At 40.0% G+C, this 20,024-nt stretch overlaps 1 pseudogene across 1 annotated transcript in view; it reads left to right on the top strand.

Moving 5' to 3' along the window:
* LOC149207737 (dynamin-related protein 3A-like) overlaps window positions 1-19,688 on the top strand; it is a 409,797-nt pseudogene extending 390,109 nt beyond the window's left edge. Inside the window, exons 16-20 of the transcript XR_016252705.1 lie at window positions 17,729-17,880; window positions 17,984-18,130; window positions 18,509-18,561; window positions 18,688-18,787; window positions 19,047-19,688. The product of XR_016252705.1 is annotated as a dynamin-related protein 3A-like (transcript). The remainder of the gene's footprint in view (window positions 1-17,728; window positions 17,881-17,983; window positions 18,131-18,508; window positions 18,562-18,687; window positions 18,788-19,046) is intronic.
* Window positions 19,689-20,024: the final 336 nt, after the last annotated feature.

The following is a 20,024-nucleotide window of genomic DNA, read 5'->3' as shown; positions in this document are numbered from 1 at the left end:
CAAATCAGCAAGAGCCATGTCACTCTAGTTCACTGCCTCCAAGTTGTTCTGCTGATGTGAAAAATCGATTTACTCAATTTGACTAAGGCTAAAGTCAAATTGAGCCTTTTTTGCTACACTTTCTAACAAATTCATCCCCAAGGACGCTAAAGATGGATGCCCAAGCAACCAAGCTTTAACATTCACCCACTTAAGATCTATGGATTTTCATGGAAGAAAAACAAATTTCAATCCACTATGAACATTCATCTAATTGTCATGCAATAAGTAACGTGCGCAATTTACAACGAAACAATCTTATACAATTATTCAACAAATTAGGGCACAAAATATTTAGCTAGTTGCAATAAGTAACATGCGCAATTTACAACCAAACAATCTTATACAATGATATTCAATAAATTAGGGCACAAAATATTTATCTAGTTGCAATAATTCCACACATTAGACATTATTCCAAGAAAAATATTCAATAAAATAGTACTTACAAGATGACAGAGATATATCCAACCATAGATCAAAGAAGTAGCTCCAAGAAAGATCGAAAATCTAGCTTCCAAAGATATCGAAATGCATCAAAGAGTCCCCAATTCGTCCAAGAAAAGAAGTGTGAAATTCTTTTTACAAGAGAAGTCCAAGTGATGATGATGATTTCTCACAAATGAGACTTATCTCTATTTATATGAGTCTCTCCTAATCCGATTTAGCCTAATTAGCCCCAAAAATTATAAAATAATGTGCTAGATACAAGTCTTGGTGACAAGCCCACCAAGTATCTATCAAAAGTGACAAAGAAGCCATCCATAAGTAAGTCGAAATGATGACGTCATGATGAAGAAGGGACGTTGGAGGGCCTCGTTGAGTCCTCAAAGTGCCAAAATGAGAGAGAGGGCTCCATAAATGATGCACAAGGGGATGGCCCCTTGATGTCCATGTAAGTCATCATGTGGTGCTCCAAAGTGGCTCTAGGGCACAAATATTGGTCTCATGGGTCTCTTGGTGAAAGATAAGCCTGTAGACTACTCCAAATGAGGGCATTGATGATGGTGCTTGCCCTCCCATGTCTCAAGGGTGAGACAAACCTCCTCTAGCCTTGGATCAACTGCCAAACCATGTGTACACTGCTAAGCCGACTAGGGGTAATGCTGGTCCAAGTGCATCATCTCGCGAATAATGTGGGGCAATGAACAAGCTACTAAAGGTGCTGAGTGTGAAAATCCTTGAAATGAAACAACTGGAAATTATTCTTCCAACTGGTTAATTATTATGCAATTTTTTTTTGCTATGGCAAACAACGAATAATTCACACTGCAATTTATTCACCAAAAAAAATATTGCAAAAGAAAAAATAGTGACTAAGAAATACTAGCATGCACACATGCAAATGACAATTATTTTTGGACAATTGTCCCCAGAAAAACCCAATGCGGGAAAACCGATGCAGCAGTTTAAGGTTTTATTATTATGCAACAGCAGAAATTTTGAATACAAAAAACGACGCCAAACTAGCATTTCTATCTGAGAGAAATACTAGCAAAAATATATGAGGGAATTTACCCTCCTCTCCAATCAATCCCGCAACAAACTTGGCCTCAGAAACTAGCTCTCGAAACCCTTGCGTAGACCCTTTTGCGTTGCCTTTGTGCAGGCCTACTCACACTAGTTGGAAACTGCCTCTAAAGATGACGTCTAGCCTATCGCTACCTCTGGAAATGATTCTCCCAACTTCCTGGAAATTTTCCCAACCACTAGAAGTTGAATCAACCTCTCTCTGACTTAATTGAACTACCTTTCTTGAGGCTCTATGTAGCCCCTACGCAACGTCCTAGAGAAATAATACAGCCTCCTCTCACTGCCTCTCTGAAACTGAAACCTCTAGAAATTTGTTGTACTGCCCCTCTGGCACCTGCTACTCGATCACCGGCTTCATCTCAGTGCTAAATCACCTACCATTGGGAAATCGAACTGCCTTGATCACTGAGTATCTACACTAGTGTGTTCTCCATCTACCCATCGACCTCTTCTTATAATCTTTAATTGAGACTTCAACGACGAAGATTAAAACTTAATCGATGGCTAAGATCATCTCCAAATCGATCCGTGTGAGTTTCTAGAGAATACTCACCTTTCTCAATTAATTGCTATTAATTAACCAGTTTTCCTAAGTTAGGCTTAGGAAAAATTTAAACGATGGTCAGTTAATTTAATTGAGCTATCTCTATGTGGAATTTCCATAAACGGTTTTTGGGTTTTGGGGAACTCATGCGTTTTAGCCTCTCCACAAAGTTTGAGACTAGAACACCATCTGATTCTACAAAAACTAACACTCCCTCTTAGTGAGGAAGGTGTTCTCTCTAACGTTGCATTGCTACAACACCCTGTCTCTGCATCATCCTCCATACACGCTGCTAATGTTTGACAACTGTAGTTTCTTGCCACTGTCCATCAACCACTGCACTAACTCTGATTCATTTGCCACTCACTGTAGTTGAACCATGTTGCATTTGTGCTTTTGTTGACACTGCATTGTACATCATGTACTGTTGCCAACTTTGCATCTGCACTGCAACCTAGTTAACACTCCCTCTAACTGTTGTTGCTGCTATTGCAACTACTGGCAATAAGAAGCATCCAAAATATTGAATCAACTCTCTCACATGCTGCGACCATCTCCTGAGTCTGTGTCTACTAGTAGCCTCTGCACTGTCTATTGGGAAATATGCGTTGTTGACGTTGCACTGTGCCTCTGTAACGAACAATGTGCATATACGCTCTGATACCAATGTAAAGAACAAAGTTCGTATACGCAGTGGAGTAAGCTTCAAAATAATTCGAAGACGTAAACATCCATTGTAGGACAAGTAATGTATATTAAATATTATATAAAGAATTGAGATGTGATATGAGAGGAATACAATGAGGGTGAGGGTTAGCTTATATACCCTAGGCAAGTACCTCTTCACCAATGGTTGTCCTTAGTGACATACCTTTTCATTAACTAGTTACTAATTAATTGTTATTTATTATCATTATTGTTTTACATTATTTGTATTATTTTTTATATATTTTTATCCGTAACATTGCCTTCCTCTTCAGTAAACTTTGTCCTCAAAGCTTACTGATGAAAAGCCTTGATCTCTTTTTCAGCTCATCATGGAACCGTCATCTTCATTGTTACAAGACGATATGATCTTTGGAGCGAGAAATAAATTTGTTGAATCAAATATGGATCTAACCATCCTAGATTAATCCTTTGTGAAATCTTCTGGACACTGGAAATTTGCAATGCACTGTTATCATCAGACTGGATTCTGCAAACTTTAGTATTTTCTGGAACATAAATTTGTTGTTTTCGTTCTGAGTGATACTAGTACGTAGATTGATTGGAAAGTCTGCTCTTGTGATTCAGATGTTGATAAGGAGTTCTTCTGGTGGAACTTTCCCTTGTCATGTTAGCGGCAATTCCCTAATTTGCTTTAGGTGTTGTTGTAGTTGAGTTGGCATCATCTTTTGGAATGTCTATTGTTTAAACTGCAACTTCTATTGATTTCTTATCTTCTTGAGTTATGATATTGACTAAATCGGTATTTGTTCCTTTATCTTCAACTTGCACTGTTATGGTTGGAGACTTCAATATTTCTTCTTGAGTAAATTGTTCTAACTTGTCATTTAGTTTCTTTATTGCGTAAGAAGCCTTTGGTTAAGATTCCTTAATCGTAAAAGCTCTTCGTTTTCTGAATCATTGACTTTGTCCTTAGTATCCTTCTCTTTATCTTTTATACTTTTGATTTATTCTAGTAATTTTTTATTAAGGTTCTTTAAATGTAAATTTTCCTCTTTCTTCTTCAATAGATTCTCGTTAAATTCCTTCTTAGAACTTTCATTTTCTTGCTTTAATTTTTTCTTCTTAACCTTGGACATTTTTGTTTGTTCAAGTAATTTTTTATTGTGGTCTCTTAGGTGCAAAATCTCCTCGTCCTTTTCTTTTGACTTATTGTAAAACATGTCTTCAAGACCTTTATACTTCTTTTACGATGCTTTGTTCATTTGTTGAATTTTTGTGATTTCTTCTTTTAATCTTTTAATTTGCATGTGGGTATTACCTTGGACAAAGTATTGTGTGATTTTTGAAAAACGATAAGTATTGATCTTATGTTTGACAAAATGGACATCTGGTCCAAAATGTAGAGTTACATACGAAATCCATATTTTCTTTGTTCATTTTTTAATTAGACTCCCTTTTTATTTATTTATTATTTTTATTTATTTTTGGGATGAGCTCGGGGCTTAATGATAACCCCCTTTTATTTAATGAACTTGAACACCTTGTCTTATAGAGTAAGGGTTCCTTTAAATCTTGGTGAAATAATTATTATTGTTTTTTTTTACTATCTTTGTCAAGCTTCACTTTTTAAATCCCTTTTTGTTCTCCTTTTTCTTTAATAACTTTGAATAGGCCTCTATTTTTTAATATCCTTTTTAATATACAAAAATCCCTTTTTTTTATAATAAGTATTTTGGGCTTTTATTCTTAACTGTTCCCTCTAATATAACTTAAAAGTTATTTTCATGTAATCAAATCCCCTTGGTAAATTATATCAACGTTTTACTTTTCCTTCAAATACGTTTTTAGCCTTTAAAAAAAAAAGTGAAAAGTGGTGACTGTACGAAAAGTCACGTGGGAAATTGTTGACACAGTATGGTCTATTGAAATTTCTAAGTTTGACACGTTAGAAACCCTCCATGTACTTTCTGATTTATTCCTTCCTACTTGTTCTGATTAATTAACAAGTTATTTAACATGTAGACACTGAAAATAAACACAAGTACATTCTCAACACATTACAGATCATCAACTGAAGGAAACAAAAACAAGCACACAAATGACACCGTTATTTTTGGACTAATGTCCATGGAAAAACCCAATGTGAGAAAACCGTTGTAGCTATCTAAGGATTTGATTTATTAAGCAGTTGCAGAATACAATCTGGGTGCCAAATCCGGCTCACTCAACAAAGAAAAATCTCGGCAGTAGTACCTCTCCTTCGCAGACAGAGGCTTCGGCTGAAACCACGGATAAACACTCTGGCAGCTCCTTAGCTCTAATCTGCCCAACGAAAAACCCCAGTGTCAGCCTCTAGGGACTGTATCAGCCTCTTTTGCCCTCTATGTCAGCTTTCCCGACAGTTCCGGTTATTCCGGCTTCTATCCTCTGCGTCAGCTTTCCCGGTAGTTCCCAGCAGTTCCGACTTCTGCCCTCTGCGTCAGCTTTCCCGGTAGTTCCCGGCAGTTCTAGCTTCTACCCTTTGTGTCAGCTTTCCCGGCAGTTCTAGTAGTTTTGGCAATTCCCGGCAGTTCTGGTTGTTCCCGGCAGTTCCAGCAGTTCAGGTTGTTCCCGACAGTTCCGACAGTTCTGGTAGTTCCGGTAGTTCCCAATAGTTCCGGCTTCTGCCCTTTGCTTCAGCTTTCCCGGTTGTTGCGCTGATCCTTCCGGCATTATCTCTACCTCTCTGCGTCTGTATTCACCAGTGTTGATAATATCGGTATCGGGAAAATATCGGCGAGGGTCCAGAAAATATCTTATCGGCAATATCGGCAAAAATATCGGCAAAATATCGGCAAATATCGGCAAAATATCGGCAAATATCGGCAAGCATAAAAAATAATTTTTTCAAATTTTTAAATATAGCCAATATTTTGCCGATATTTTCAAAATATCGCGATATTTTGCCGATATTTTCCGATATTTGCCGATATTTTCCGATATTTGCCGATATTTGCCGATATTTTCAAAACAGAAAATATCGCGATATTTTCTCGGCGATATATCGTTTTGCCGAAAATATCGCGATATTTCCGAATATCGCCGATATATCGCCGATATTATCAACAGTGGTATTCACTGCCCCTCAGCTACAACTCCAGATCACTCTCTCAACTTGCTTAGCAAGCCCTACCCCAGAAAGTCGAAATTTTGATCTCTTGGTGTGTTCTCCAAGTGACCCTCAAGCCTCCTCTTATAGTTTTCTCATTGACAAATCAACGATTGAGATTAAGTCCGTAATCAACAGCTAAGATTAGATCTAGCTTGATCCATGACTTTTGGACCATTCTAACACCGTTTTATATTAATTCACATTAATATTTTATTTTCCCTAAGTTTAGATTTAGGGACTCCATTAAAAATATTAATTATTTTAATATCTCCCAAATTGTTTAGAATCTGCCCAAACCCTTTCTGGGTATTGAAGATCTCATGTGCCCTAGCCTCTCCACCAATTTTCATGGCTAGATCACATCCGATGCTACCCCAAATCAACACTCCCTCTTAGCGAGGAATGTGCTCTAGTGATACTCCTCATTGAGCATCCCTCTAATCATCCGACATCGGTCCCTATGTTGATGCTAGGCTTGCTGCCCAACATCCTCTGCACTGTTGCATCCTGTACTACTACCCATGGCCCTGCCACTGCCACTGTTGCATCTGCACTGCAACCCTTCTCATCATGTTGCATCGTGCTGCCCATAGCACTACCACTGCTAACCGCTGCACTGCAACTCAGTTACTGAGAAGTAAGTAACTGATCTCCCAACTCTAACATCTCCATCAGGCTAGAAACTCTCCTGATGTTGAAGCTCCCTCTGTCACTGACAAGTGCTCCCTCTCTGACCTCTGCGCTGCTACAGCAATTCTGTGCATCTCACACCATTGCACATCTCTCTGTGCCATCTTGCACTAGTGCAACACTCCTGTGCCTCTCACACTGTTGCAGCTTGCTAGCCTCGTGTTGTCCTTGGAATCCTGCACTGTAGCTCCCTCTGTCGCTCCATTCGCATCCGTCTCTACTAACATCGCCATTACTACTACTCCTCTTTGGGGCTCCCGTAGCAAGGTCCAATCCAAGAGGCTGGGTACCTCGAGGATCCTACCCCTCATCGCCTGTAGTCTGCCTGACTACAGCTCGATGTCTCCCCACTTCTTCTGAAGTGGCACATAAGCACTCATGGCACACAGAACAGAAAGGATCCTGGCCCTCTAGATGACAAAGTTGGATACCTCATCCAACCTATCCTAATCCCTCAGCCCATTCATGGCCATCTCTCGTCTCTTCTTGTCGACTCCTCCGAGTCTCTCTACTTCCCGCCTGGAAGTTCTCTGTTTGACTCCTGCTGAGTCTACTTCTCGTTTGGAAGTTCTCTGTTCGACTCCTGCTGAGTCTACTTCCCGTCTGGAAGTTGTCTGTTCGAATCTTGCTGAGTCTCTCTACTTCCTGCCTGGAATTTCTTGGTTTGACTCCTGCTGAGTCTCTCCACTTCCCGTCTGGAAGTTCTCGGTTCAACTCCTGCTGAGTCTCTCTACTTCCTGGATGGAAGTTCTCGATTCGACTCCTCCTGAGTCTCTCTACTTCCTGTTTGGAAGTTTTCTTCTAGACTCCCTCTGAGTCACGATTTCCCTCCTGGAAATCCTTCTGCCAACGTCAAGTTGCCCCTCTCTGATCATTTGTGCAACTGCAACACTGGTCCAGATTCCTTGGCTAGAAATCCGCCTTAGCAGCAACACCCTCTACCTTGGCCTTGCCCTGTTAGGTACTGTTCTGACTACAGTACCTCACCAACTCCACTCTGCAACTTACCCACAGCCTCCTAAACCAAAGCAAACTGAAGGTTAGAGCTCCTAGGCTCTGCGCAATCCTGGCACCGGCAAATCAGCCAACTGCGTCAGCCCTCTTGGCCTCTGTGTGAGCCTGCCTTTGCCTTCCTCAACCTCTGTGCTGCCTCTTCTTGGCTCAATCTTGATGACATAGGCACTGCATCACCCCTTCCTTGTTGCTACTCTACTAGGAACAACTTCTGTCACTCGGGATAGTTGTTTTCTGTTGTTGTTGCTCTGTTTAGTTGATGTCCTTGGTTCTCTTGTGAAATGCAACCTCGCTCTGATACCATGTTGGAATTTCTAAGTCTGACACATTAGAAACCCTACATGTACTTTCTGATTTATTCCTTCCTACTTGTTCTAATTAATTAACAAGTTATTTACCATGTAAATACTGAAAATAAACACAAGTACATGCTCAACACATTACAGATCATCAACTGAAGGAAACAAAAACAAGCACACAAATGACACCATTATTTTTGGACTAATGTCCCCGGAAAAACCCAATGCGGGAAAACCGGTGCAGCTATCTGAGGGTTTGATTTATTAAGTAGTTTCAGAATACAATTTGGGTGCCAAATCTGGCTCACCCAACAGAGAAAAATCTCGGCAGTAGTACCTCTCCTTCGGAGACAGATGCTCCAGCTGAAACCCCGGATAAACACTCTGGCAGCTCCTCAGCTCCAATCTGCCCCACGAAAAACCCCAGCGTCAGCCTCTAGGGACTATGTCAGCCTTTTCTACCCTCTGCGTCAGCTTTCCTGGCAATTTTGGTTGTTCCCGGTAGTTCCAGCTTCTGCCCTCTACGTCAGCTTTCCCGACAGTTTCGGCAATTCCCAACAGTTATGGCTGTTCCCGGCACTTCTCAGCAATTCTGGTTGTTCCTGGCAGTTCTGGCTGTTCCCGACAGTTTCAGCTTCTACCCTCTACATCATCTTTCTTGACAGTTCCAGCTTCTACCCTCTGCGTCAGCTTTCCTGGCAGTTCCCGGCAGTTCTGACTATTCCCGACAGTTTCGATAGTTCCCGACAGTTCCGGCTTCTGCCCTCTGCATCAGCTTTCTCGGCTGCTATGTTGATCCTCCCGACACTATCTCTGCCTCTCTGCTTCTGTATTCACTGCCCCTCAACTGCAACTCCAGATCGCTCTCTCAACTTTCTCAGCAAACCTAGCCCTAGAAAGTCGAAATCTTGATCTCTTGGTTTGTTCTCCAAGTGACCCTCGAGCCTCCTCTTATACTTTTCTCATTGACAAATCAATGGCCAAGATTAAGTCCCTAATCAACGGCTAAGATTAGATCTGGCTTGATCCATGACGTTTTGACCATTCTAACACAATTTTATATTAATTCACATTAATATTTTATTTTCTCTAAGTTTAGACTTAGGGACTTCATTAAAAATATTAATTATTTTAATATCTCCCAAACTGTTTAGAACCAACCCAAACCTTTTCTGCGTATTGGATATGCCTTAGCCTCTCCACCAATTTTCGTGGGTAGAGCACATCCGATGCTACCCCAAATCAACATGATCAACCGTCGGGTGTTATTCTCAAACTCATACAATTGAATCAGGTGGACAACGTTCACAGAAATAGGATGGTTGGTTAAATGATCATATGGCAAAGGGATAAATTGCACACTACGACGGTTGGTTTGTGGTGAGTTGGCAGACAGAGTAGTGGAATGGTTGACAAGAGTGGAGTAGGAAATGGCTGCAGAATTTCTGGTGGTGGATGGTTGTAATGATACTGTACGGACAATTTGTGCAGTGGTTGGAGCAGGGCATACTCTGAAAGGAATTGGCATGTTAGGATAGTGCAAGTGTAATCGACTCTAGGGTTTGACGACACTGTGGCTACAAACTGTGGTCCGTCGTGGCTGCGACTTACAACTGAGGTTGTGTTGTCTCGGGCTGCCACTAACTTGGTCGAGTTACCCCGTGGTGGATGGCGGTTGTAGGATCAAAGCGATGGTCAGATGTGGCCAGGGAAGTTGGTTTTTTTTTTAATTTAATTTTTCGATTTCTCTTTTTTCTTTTTTTTATGAATATATTTTTCTATTATTTTATTTTTTCAATATATAACCTTTTGTATTTTTTTATAATTTGTTTTTTATTTTTTATTCAGATCTTTGACTTTTTCCCCTAATTTTTTTTTTTAATATATACGTTTTCTTTTTTATTTAAATGTATTGCCAAAGGCCTGTAGTATGGAGAAACTCCAAAAGCTCTTATAGCGAAACAATTTGATTACGACAACTTAATTGACGATGAGTTGATGGCCAAGGTCGGGATTAACCAATGTGGCTTTGATACCAATGTAACGAACAATGTTTGTATACACTTTGATACCAATGTAACGAAAAAAGTTTGTATACGCAGTGGAGTAAGCTTCAAAATACTTCGAAAACATAAACATCCATTGCAAGACAAGTAATGTATATTAAATATTATATAAATAATTGATATGTGATATGAGATGAATACCATGAGGGTAAGGGCTTGCTTATATACCCTAGGCAGGTACTTCTTCACCAATGGTTATGTCCTTAGGGACATACCTTTACATTAACTAGTTACTAATTAATCATTATTTATTATCATTATTATTTTATATTATTTGTATTATTTTATATATATTTTTGTTCATAACAATCTCCTGCACTGTTGTCAATACTACTTTGCACTTCTCAGCATTGACTACACCAACTGATACTGGCCCTCCTACTACTGAATCCTGTGGGCCCCTGTAGCAAGGGTAATGATCCATGTAAAGAGTAAACTGAAATTGTTGCTCCTCCATGAACCTTGCCCAACGTTGCGCAACTATGGGACTAAAGCTCTACCTTGCCCCTAGCTGCATACATGGCGAAATCTTCCTCTAGCATAGAGGAAAGATTATCGATCTCTACGGATGTTGTTGCCTGATCCTGCTCTCCTTGTCCTTCTTCCTCTAAGGACACTAAGTACTATAGTGGCCAAACTCGCCATACTTGAAGCACTTGATCTTGGACAGATCCTTTTTCTTCTTCTTCCCTCCTTGCGAGCCTTGTCCCTGACTGAGACCTTTTGCTTTCCCTTTCAATGCAAGGGCTACATTTTCTTCCTCCTTCACACTCTTCGACCCTTTGTTGCTATTGCCACTAATGGAGCTCTTTACTAGAGTTTGCCTCATCTCCTCTTGTGTGAGATCTACCCACATTTGGTCCCACCCAGGCAGCTGATCTCATCCCAGAATGCTCTAGATGAAGTTCTCCCATTCCTCGATGACACTATTGAGGGCCAAACACACAAGTTCTGTAGTTGGAGGTGACTCTCCTATGAATGCAAGCTCATCCCGAATATCCTGAATTCTGGTGAGAAAGGGGTTGATGCCTTCACCCTTCTGCATACGAACATTCCTCAATTTTTCATTCAGGAACATCTTCCGTTGCTCAAAAGGATTCTGATATAATGAGTCAATAACGTCCCACATTTCTTTGGTTGTATTCTGGGCCACAACGTGAGATACAATATGATCTCAAACTCCATCGAGAATCAACTACTTTGCCCTATCCATCTCCTTATTGTAATTAGCTAGTTGGTCTACATCTGTAGGCACGGGTACAACTCATTCTGCATACATCTTTAGACCATACTCGTCTAGCAAGAAGGACATCATGGCCTTCCAAATACAATAGTTCAATGCACCCTCTAATCACTGTCAAAAGCTCAACCTAGGATGAAAATCTCCCTCTTTCAATTGCTTGGCTACTATCTCTTCTATTCCCACTCCTTCATGGAGTGAAAAAATCTACCTGCTGCAACTGGTAATTTGGATTTCTGAAACTAGAAACTCCTTAAGGGAAATCTCCCTTTGTGTATGCAATTTCTCTTCGACCCAACGCTGATTTTGCTCTAGCAAACTGCTGCAAAACCCTACTGTGCCCAGACAAGAAATCTACTCTACGAAAATACTGTGTTGCTCACCTTTGCCTGTTGGAATTACTTCCTACACAAATTGACCCTTCCTGCCACCTGCAACTAGAAAATCAATCCCATGTCCAACAATTCTCACTGCTTGGCTAAGCACTGCATAGCCCCTTGAAAAATTTGTGTTGTTGCTCCTTGTGAATAACAAAATTTCTCCTCTTCAATTTTGAGCCTCTTATCTGTCAAATAGCCTTTGATACCATGTAAAAATTCCTTGAAATGCAGCAACTGGAAATTATTCTTCTAACTGGTTAATTATAATGCAAATTATTTGCTACGACAAACAATGAATATTTCACACTGCAATTTATTCACTAAAAAAAAATACGAAAGCAAAAATAGGAATTGAAAAATGCTAGCACACACATAAAAATGACAATTATTTTTGGGCAATTATCCCCGGAAAAACCCAATGCGAGAAATTTTGTGCAACAATTGAGGGTTTTATTATCATGCACTAGTAAAAATTTTGAGTACAATAAAATGATGCCAAACTGGCATTTCTATCTGAGAGAAATAATGGCAAAAATATCTGAGTGAATTTACCCTCCTCGCCAAGCAATCCTGCAACAAACTAGGCCTCAGAAACTAGCTCTCCAACCCCTTCTGCATTTCCTTTGCACAGGGCTACTCGCACTAGTTGGAAACTGCATCTAAAGATGACGTCTAGCCTATTGCTACCTCTAGAAGTGACTCTCCCGACCTCTTGGAAATTTTCTTGGCCACTTGAAGCTGAATCAACCTCTCTTGACTAAATCAAACTGCGTTTCTTGAGGCTCTGCATAGCCTCCTAGAAAAATAATACGACCTCCTCTCATTGCCTCTCCAAAATTGGAACCTCCATAAGTCTGCTATACTGCTATTGATTTGGGGTAGCATCAGATGTGCTCTAGCCACGAAAATTGGTGGAGAGGCTAAAGCACATGAGATCTCCAATACCCAGAAATGGTTGGGGCAGGTTCTAAATAGTTTGGGAGATATTAAAATAATTAATATTTTTAATAGAGTCCCTAAGTCTAAACTTAGGGAAAATAAAATATTAATGTGAATTAATATAAAACTGTGTTAGAAGCGTCCAAAAGTCATGGATTAAGCCAGAGTTAATCTTAGCCGTTGATTAGGGACTTAATCTCAGCCATTGAATTGTCAACGAGAAAAGTATAAGAGGAGGCTTGAGGGTCACTTGGAGAACACACTAAGTTGATCAAGATTTCGATTTTCTAGGGCAGGGTTTGCTAAGGAAGTCGAAAGAGTGATCAGAGTTGCAGCTGAGGGGCAGTGAATACAGAAGCAGAGAGGCAGAGATAGTACCAGGAGAATTAGCGCAGAAGTCGAGAGAAAGGGACGCAGAGCCAGCCAGAGGTTCACGTAGAGCTAGTCAGGGCTCACGCAGAGCCAGCCAGGAGCTGCGCAGTGCCTCAGAGAGCCAGCGTAGGTGACGCAGAGGCTCTAAGTGCTGATGCAGTGCCTCCAGAGGTTGACGTAGGGCGAGCTACGGTGACACTGGGCCAGAAAGGGCTGACGCAGTCCCTAGAGGTTGACGTTGGGGTTTTCGTGGGGCAGATTGGAGCTAGGAGCTATCGGAGTGTTTATCCAGGGTTTCAACCGAAATATTTATCTCCGAAGGAGAGGTACTACTGCCGACATTATTCTTTGTTGGGTGAGCCGGTTTTGGCACCTAGATTGTATTGTGAAACTGCTTAATAATTAAAACCCTCAGATAGTTGCACCGGTTTTCCCGCATTGGGTTTTTCCGGGGACATTGATCCAAAAACAACGATGTCACTTGTATGCTTGTTTTGTTTCCTTCAGTTGATGATTTGTAATGTGTTGAGCATGTACTTGTATTTGTTTTCAGTGTTTACATGGTAAATAACTTGTTAATTAATCAAAACAAGTAGGCATAAATAAATCAGAAAAGTATATGAAGGGTTTCTAACAGTTAGACTTAGAAATTCCAACAACTGCCCCTCTGCCACTTGTTACTCGATCACTGGCTCAATCTCACTAATGAATCACTTGCCACTGGAAAATTGAACCGCCTTGATCACTAAGTATCTACACTGGTGTGTTCTCCATCTACCCATCGACCTCTTCTTATAATCTCCAGTTGAGACTTCAACGACCAAGATTAAAACTTAATCGATGGTTGAGATCATCTCCAAGTCAATTTGTGTGAGTTTCTAGAGAATTCTCACCTTTCTCAATTAATTACTATTAATTAACCAGTTTTTCTAAGTTAGACTTGGAAAAATTTAAATGATGGTCAATCAATTTATTTAAGCTATATCTAGATGGAATTTCTAGAAACAATTTGTGGGTTTTGGAGAACTCATGTGTTTTAGCCTCTCCACAAAGTTTGATACTATAACACCATCTGATGCTACAAATATTAACACTGAGGGTGCCCATGAGATGAGATAATGCTCTATCACATGACAGAGTCCCATGGCTCTCAACGCATCCCCTACAAGTGTCAATATGATCCTTTGGTGGGCTTGGGCCCCAGTTAAGTTGCCCAACCCATGATGAAACCACCTGCTAATTACATATAAGATCCAATGCATCTCCTCACCATCAGGTACAATAATTCATTAGTGCATCTAAGTGAACCAAGCTTGTTAATCAAGGGCACAAATGAGACTTCATAATGGGCTTCTCTTCCAAATTTGGGGCTTTGAGCATGTAATAGTGTTACCTCCCTAGGTAGGAGTGGCTAATAAACAACCCTATTAGGTGTTCTCCACCCCTAAAGGGGAAATAATGTCTGAGGTACATCCTTCAAGTGATAGGGGTCATGTGGATAATGATGAGGTGGATTGGGACACAAGGGTCTCAAGGCAGAGTGCCATGGGTTCAAGGGTGGTAATAATGAGGGATGTCTACATATTTGGGTGTACAAATGTAGGTGGGAGCAATCGTGGTACATAAATTACCTCGACCTTTGTTTTCCCACCCTTCTTCATCTGTCTTTTGCCTTTTCTTGATTTTTCTTTATTATCATTGCTCAGGGCTCCGAGAGATGAGAGTATGTTGTGTATGATATAAGCAATTATTACCCCCTTAAGGTGGGGCAGTTCATTGTCCACCAGGAGTTGGGATGTGCATGGGTTCTTTTGTATGTGGCCATGATATGCTTTTATTTCTTTTTTTTTAGCTGCATCAACCTCCTAGGAAATGTTCTAGGCCCGACCCAGACATGTGGACAAGGGGAGGGGAAAGTACTAGAGCCTTGTGGACCCAGAGAGGGAAGATGATGAAATAGGGCATGTAATGTGTAGAGGAGAGTGAAAAATATGAAATGGGAAAATAAGACCATGCTACCAAAATCGAAATTTCCCAAATAGTGTTTATCTTGAAGCTATAATCCAATAGAGGATATCCTGTAGGACTAGGGTTGAGGATTAACCCCCCATTTAAGGTGAGGGAACAAGACTACAGTCAAAACCCTTCCTTCCCAATAATCCATTACCCAATGTGGCGAAGGAAAAACAAGCATAAGCACCCAATTGCACAATGAAAGACATACCTTTAGGATTGGATGGTCCACCTTCAAACATATGCTCTCGACAGATGGGCGAGGGGACATATGACTGACTTACGGATCAGAGACCAACTAGCACAACATATCAACGACATTGGTGGCTATCAGAGGTTGTTAACTATCGGCTAAAAACAAATCTAGGAGAAAAAATTTCCTATGGTGTCACCCACTGGTGGTGGGTAACAAGACCTACAGTAAAAAGTATACTGCGAGTAAAATTATGATGTCCACAAATTTGTGATATAGATCTTGCAGACCCTACAAACACTTGTGGTAAGCAATAAAACTAGTGGGTAATCCATAGGAGAAATTTTTTCTCCTCTTTGGACAGCAACTAACCAACAACCCTATATCATTAGATCATAACATAATGCTAGGATCCTCCACTTATTGCTCCAATCAGAATTCTCCCAGTCAGGTGGGCCATCCATTGGCAAGTACTTTAACAATTTTTGCAATCATGATATTTCAGTTAATGTTATGGGCATGCTAATATGGATCAAGAGGCAAACTGGATGATTGTCCGATTTCATCTATATTTTTGTTCCCTTACTTCATATAGGAGGTTAGTCTTTGACTCTAGTCCAGTGGAACCTCCTTTGAGGCCCTAGAGTTTTAGGAAGGGTACTACTAGGGAAGCACTAATTGAAGTAGCATGTCCAAGGTAATCCATACTTACCACTCCTGATCTTTCCCCTTATTCATCTCCATTCTTCAAGCTAGTGGTCATTGGTCATTAGAATTAGCACTCTTCATCCTCATCCTTGAATCTAGGCCTAGAAACTTAGCCCTGTAGGTTGATGCAACTAAAAGAAAGATAAAAACATAAGAAAGCCACAATGAAAGAAAAATAAAAAATGCAATAGATGGATGGGATATTTGTTTAGCACATGGGAAAAAGCCTAGCATGAGCACTACCCCTCATTAGCTATCACCCAGTTCCTTAAGCATTTAATGCTTTATCCATAAAAGGGAACTCTTTGTTGGGAATCACAATTGTCATTAGACCAAAATCCACGTGTTAGTCAATGATCACATCGCCAGAGATAAGGATCCATGAAAGGCGTTAGTCCATGTCGTGAAACACACAAGGAGCATTGGTTTATTCAATGTCCAACAATCCCCCCAACACAAGCTAGGTGTGTATCAAACAAGTGGCCTACGCTCTGATACCACTTGTTGGGAATCACGATTGTCGGTAGACCAAACCCCATAGGTGTTAGTCAACGATCGCATCGCCAGAGATAAGGATCCACGAGAGGCAGTTAGTCCATGTCGCAAAACACAGGGGGAGCGTTGATTTATCCAATGTCCAACACTCTTGTATTGTTTCAACCCTAGTGAATGATAAACTACATCTTATAGGGGTAGTGGAAAATTTCAAAAGCAAGCTTGGGCTCCTGAGCTGTGCACCCAAATAAAGGCGCATCAAAGGGGTGGAAAAAATGGGCCAAGTAAAGGGGTAACTCATGCCTTCACGATTTCTCCCTCCGTACATCTATACACTCAAGATATTGGACCCCCATCATCTGGTCACATGGTTGTGGCACCTGCCCTAATGTATTTCCCACTCCACAACCATCATTATCATGCACCTATGAGTTGATGGGCTAACTTGGGATGTGTCATTCCCCTTGGGGGTTTTAAACACCAAATGGGGTTGTTGACCGTTTAGATAGGTTGACCATTGAACTATCACAGGTATTCATCTATAACTAACACCAGCACAAACATAAGCATGTCATTGGATAGACTTGAACCCTGGTGGGGGCATTAACGATGCCTTGCTTTGGTTTATCCAATGTCCAACACTCTTGTATTGTCCCAACCCTGGTGAATGATAAACTACATCTTAAAGGGGTAGTAGAAACACCAAATGGGGTTGGATAGACTTGAACCCTGGTGGGGACATTAACGATGCCTTGCTTTGGTTTATACAATGTCCAACACTCTTGTATTGTCCCAACCCTGGGGGGGGGGCATTAACGATGCCTTGCTTTCACCAACCCAGAATGGCACCGTTGACAATCCATTTCATATATTTTCTTATCAACAAGAGATTCAAGATAAATCTCATATTCTGCTTCTCACAGCATCTGGGGTGTAGATGAAGATTATCCATTTTTTGTATTGCATATATGAATTATTCCAACTACAGTGGTAAGATTCAGCTTCTCTTTTGCTAAAAATTTTATTTCTTCTTTTTATTTGAAAGCTATAACTTGTAAATATTCTCCTGCTTTGACTTGACTGGATTGTTAAACTGTAAACTGCAGTGGTAAGATTCAGCTTCTCTTTTGCTAATTTATTGAATTTATTTATTTGAAAGCTATAAGTTCCTTGAATATATTGTTCTGGTTTGAGTTGACTGGATTGTTAAATTGTAAGTCGATATGTACGGGACCTTCATTGCTGTTCATATATCCTTCTTGCTCCTCAGAATTCATATTTTACCCTATATCATGGACTGGAAACATTAGTGACTTTGAAATGTTGCTCTGGTGAATTTCATTTAACTTCAAAAAGCTTGTCATTTTTCATGGCACTTGACAGGAAATACATCTGTTAGTAGTTGGGGTATCTCTTCAATATTTGGAGGTGGTGGGTCTCATGCATCATCTGCTAAAGAGACTTCAGTGTACAAGTCATATAATGAATCTACATACAACACAGAGCCCATGTTTTCCAACATTCGGTTGAATGAAGTAAGTTGTGAAGAGAAAATATGATGCTATTTTGCTGCACAAAGTGTTTTATCACTAAATATGATTGTTTACTAATAAGTTTTTCCCTTTATGTTTTTGTCAGCCCCCTGCTATATTGAGGCCCAGTGAAGCACAAACAGACGATGAGCTAGTTGAAATAACTGTGACAAAATTACTTCTGAGATCATATTACAACATTGTCAGGAAAAATATTCAGGATGCAGTACCTAAAGCTATCATGCACTTCTTGGTATTTATTTCGTTGACTGTAATATGTATTTTTATCATCTGTCCTGTTGCGATCCTTTTGCAACTGTCCTACCATAAATCTGTGGACGTGATTATGGTCATGCTTCTTTGATTTTGCCTAAAGGGATTATATGCAGCTCTTTTCAGAAATAGTTAATGTTGGCAGAAGTCTTTCAACAGCAAGGAGATAAGATGGCACTTTTCATTGGCATTCAGTCTACATAAATAAATAAATAAAAAATCGTTCTTTTTCTCCGTTTTGTAATTTATGCATGTTTGCCAGCCAGTGATACATAAAAATTGTGATTCTTTCTGCTAAAGTGAGGAGATACAGTTACGGGCACAGTTTGTTTAAATTGTAGTAATTTGTTGTTATCAGGTAAATAATTCAAAACGAGAATTGCATGGTGTCTTTATCAAGAAGCTTTACAGGTATTACAAGCTGTTCAATGTCTTATGCTAAAAAGGGATGTATATTAGATTATATTTCTCTGTTTGAACTGAAGTTGGAACATTTTTTTCCTGCGGAACCTAGTTGTAAGATGATTGTAACTGCAGAGAGCACTTGTTTGAAGAGATGCTTCAAGAACGGGAAGAAATAGCAACGAAGAGGAAACGCTGCAAGGAAATTCTCAAAGTTTTACAGCAAGCAGCACGGGTAAGTGCAATAACCTATGTTTATGGAGATATTTAGTTATGTTCTCTTGTGTTAACGCCTTACACTGTAGTACTACAGTTGGGTATCTTGATTTAATCATGCCTGTAAAACATGACGTTTTGGTATTTAATACATACACAAGGGTAAAGGCTATTTTGAATTTCTGCTGTAACATATTCACGTATGGATCGTCAATGCATCAATACTACAAGTGCATGCACATTATGGATAATGATCATGCTATGGTTTGCTCATTCAGACATTGGACGAAATGCCTTTTGAGTGTGACATATCCTCAAAGAATTCAAGCACGGCAGTTGATGCTACAGGGCTACCTAGGGGTCGAGGTTTTTCACAATCCATGCATGCAGGTGGTGAATTTGGTCCATTTGGGTCCCAGTCTTCATATATGGCCTCAACAAGGAATACGAAGTCTCGGAAGTCTTCTCATTCGGGTGAGCAACTGTCCTCATTTAACGCAAGCATATTGGCCAATGGAGGGGGACCCCGTTAGGTTCAGGGGCAAGTTAACCAACAGTGAATCCATAACCAGGTTGAATCAGGTTGAACGACTAAAGTAATATTGTTATCCATCCCCGTTGTCAAGGTTTCGTCCGCTTCAATACTGTTTTTGTACAGCTTCTCAAGCTCCTCTATACTATGCTTCAAGCTTCAGCTTCTGCTTGGTTTGAGCTAACAGTTTTTCTGATAGTTGCCCGCAGAAGATTGAGAGCCCGATATTTTCTTAATCGGGATATGGAAATCTGTATTAATTTCTTGTATTTTTTGACACTCAAGTCCATTTGTTATTGGGATGAGAATCTTCATTTGTATTCTCGCAAATTACTAGAATATGAAATATAAATAAATATAAATCTTCAACGGAATCAGAATTGTGATACTTTCACGCTCCACAACTTCAGGGCTTTTTGTGGGGTTCAAGCGCTAATGATTTAGGCCTTTTATGGATTTGATAAGGTGCACTGTTTCATGGGTATTTATTGCTTATTCAAACATTTGTTGAAACATATAATCATGGTCGTGTTGCTTGCACCCACTTCTTGTAATACGGTAAGGTCCACAAAATAAAATATTCTTGGGTTATCATTCTCTAATAAATACTAAATAATAATAAGCAGATTAATGAAAACTAAGAAGACTAAGAAGACACCTGATATTTTCATTTTCATAATCAATGAATGTATTTAGTTGTAATTATGATGTCATCAATTATGTG

Source organism: Pinus tabuliformis, chromosome 1_2 (genome assembly GCF_031772625.1).
Source record: "Pinus tabuliformis cultivar Carrire ecotype Pingquan chromosome 1_2, CPIR1, whole genome shotgun sequence".
In the NCBI taxonomy this organism is placed as follows: Eukaryota; Viridiplantae; Streptophyta; class Pinopsida; order Pinales; family Pinaceae; genus Pinus; species Pinus tabuliformis.
This window is presented reverse-complemented; position numbering and strand designations above follow the sequence as displayed.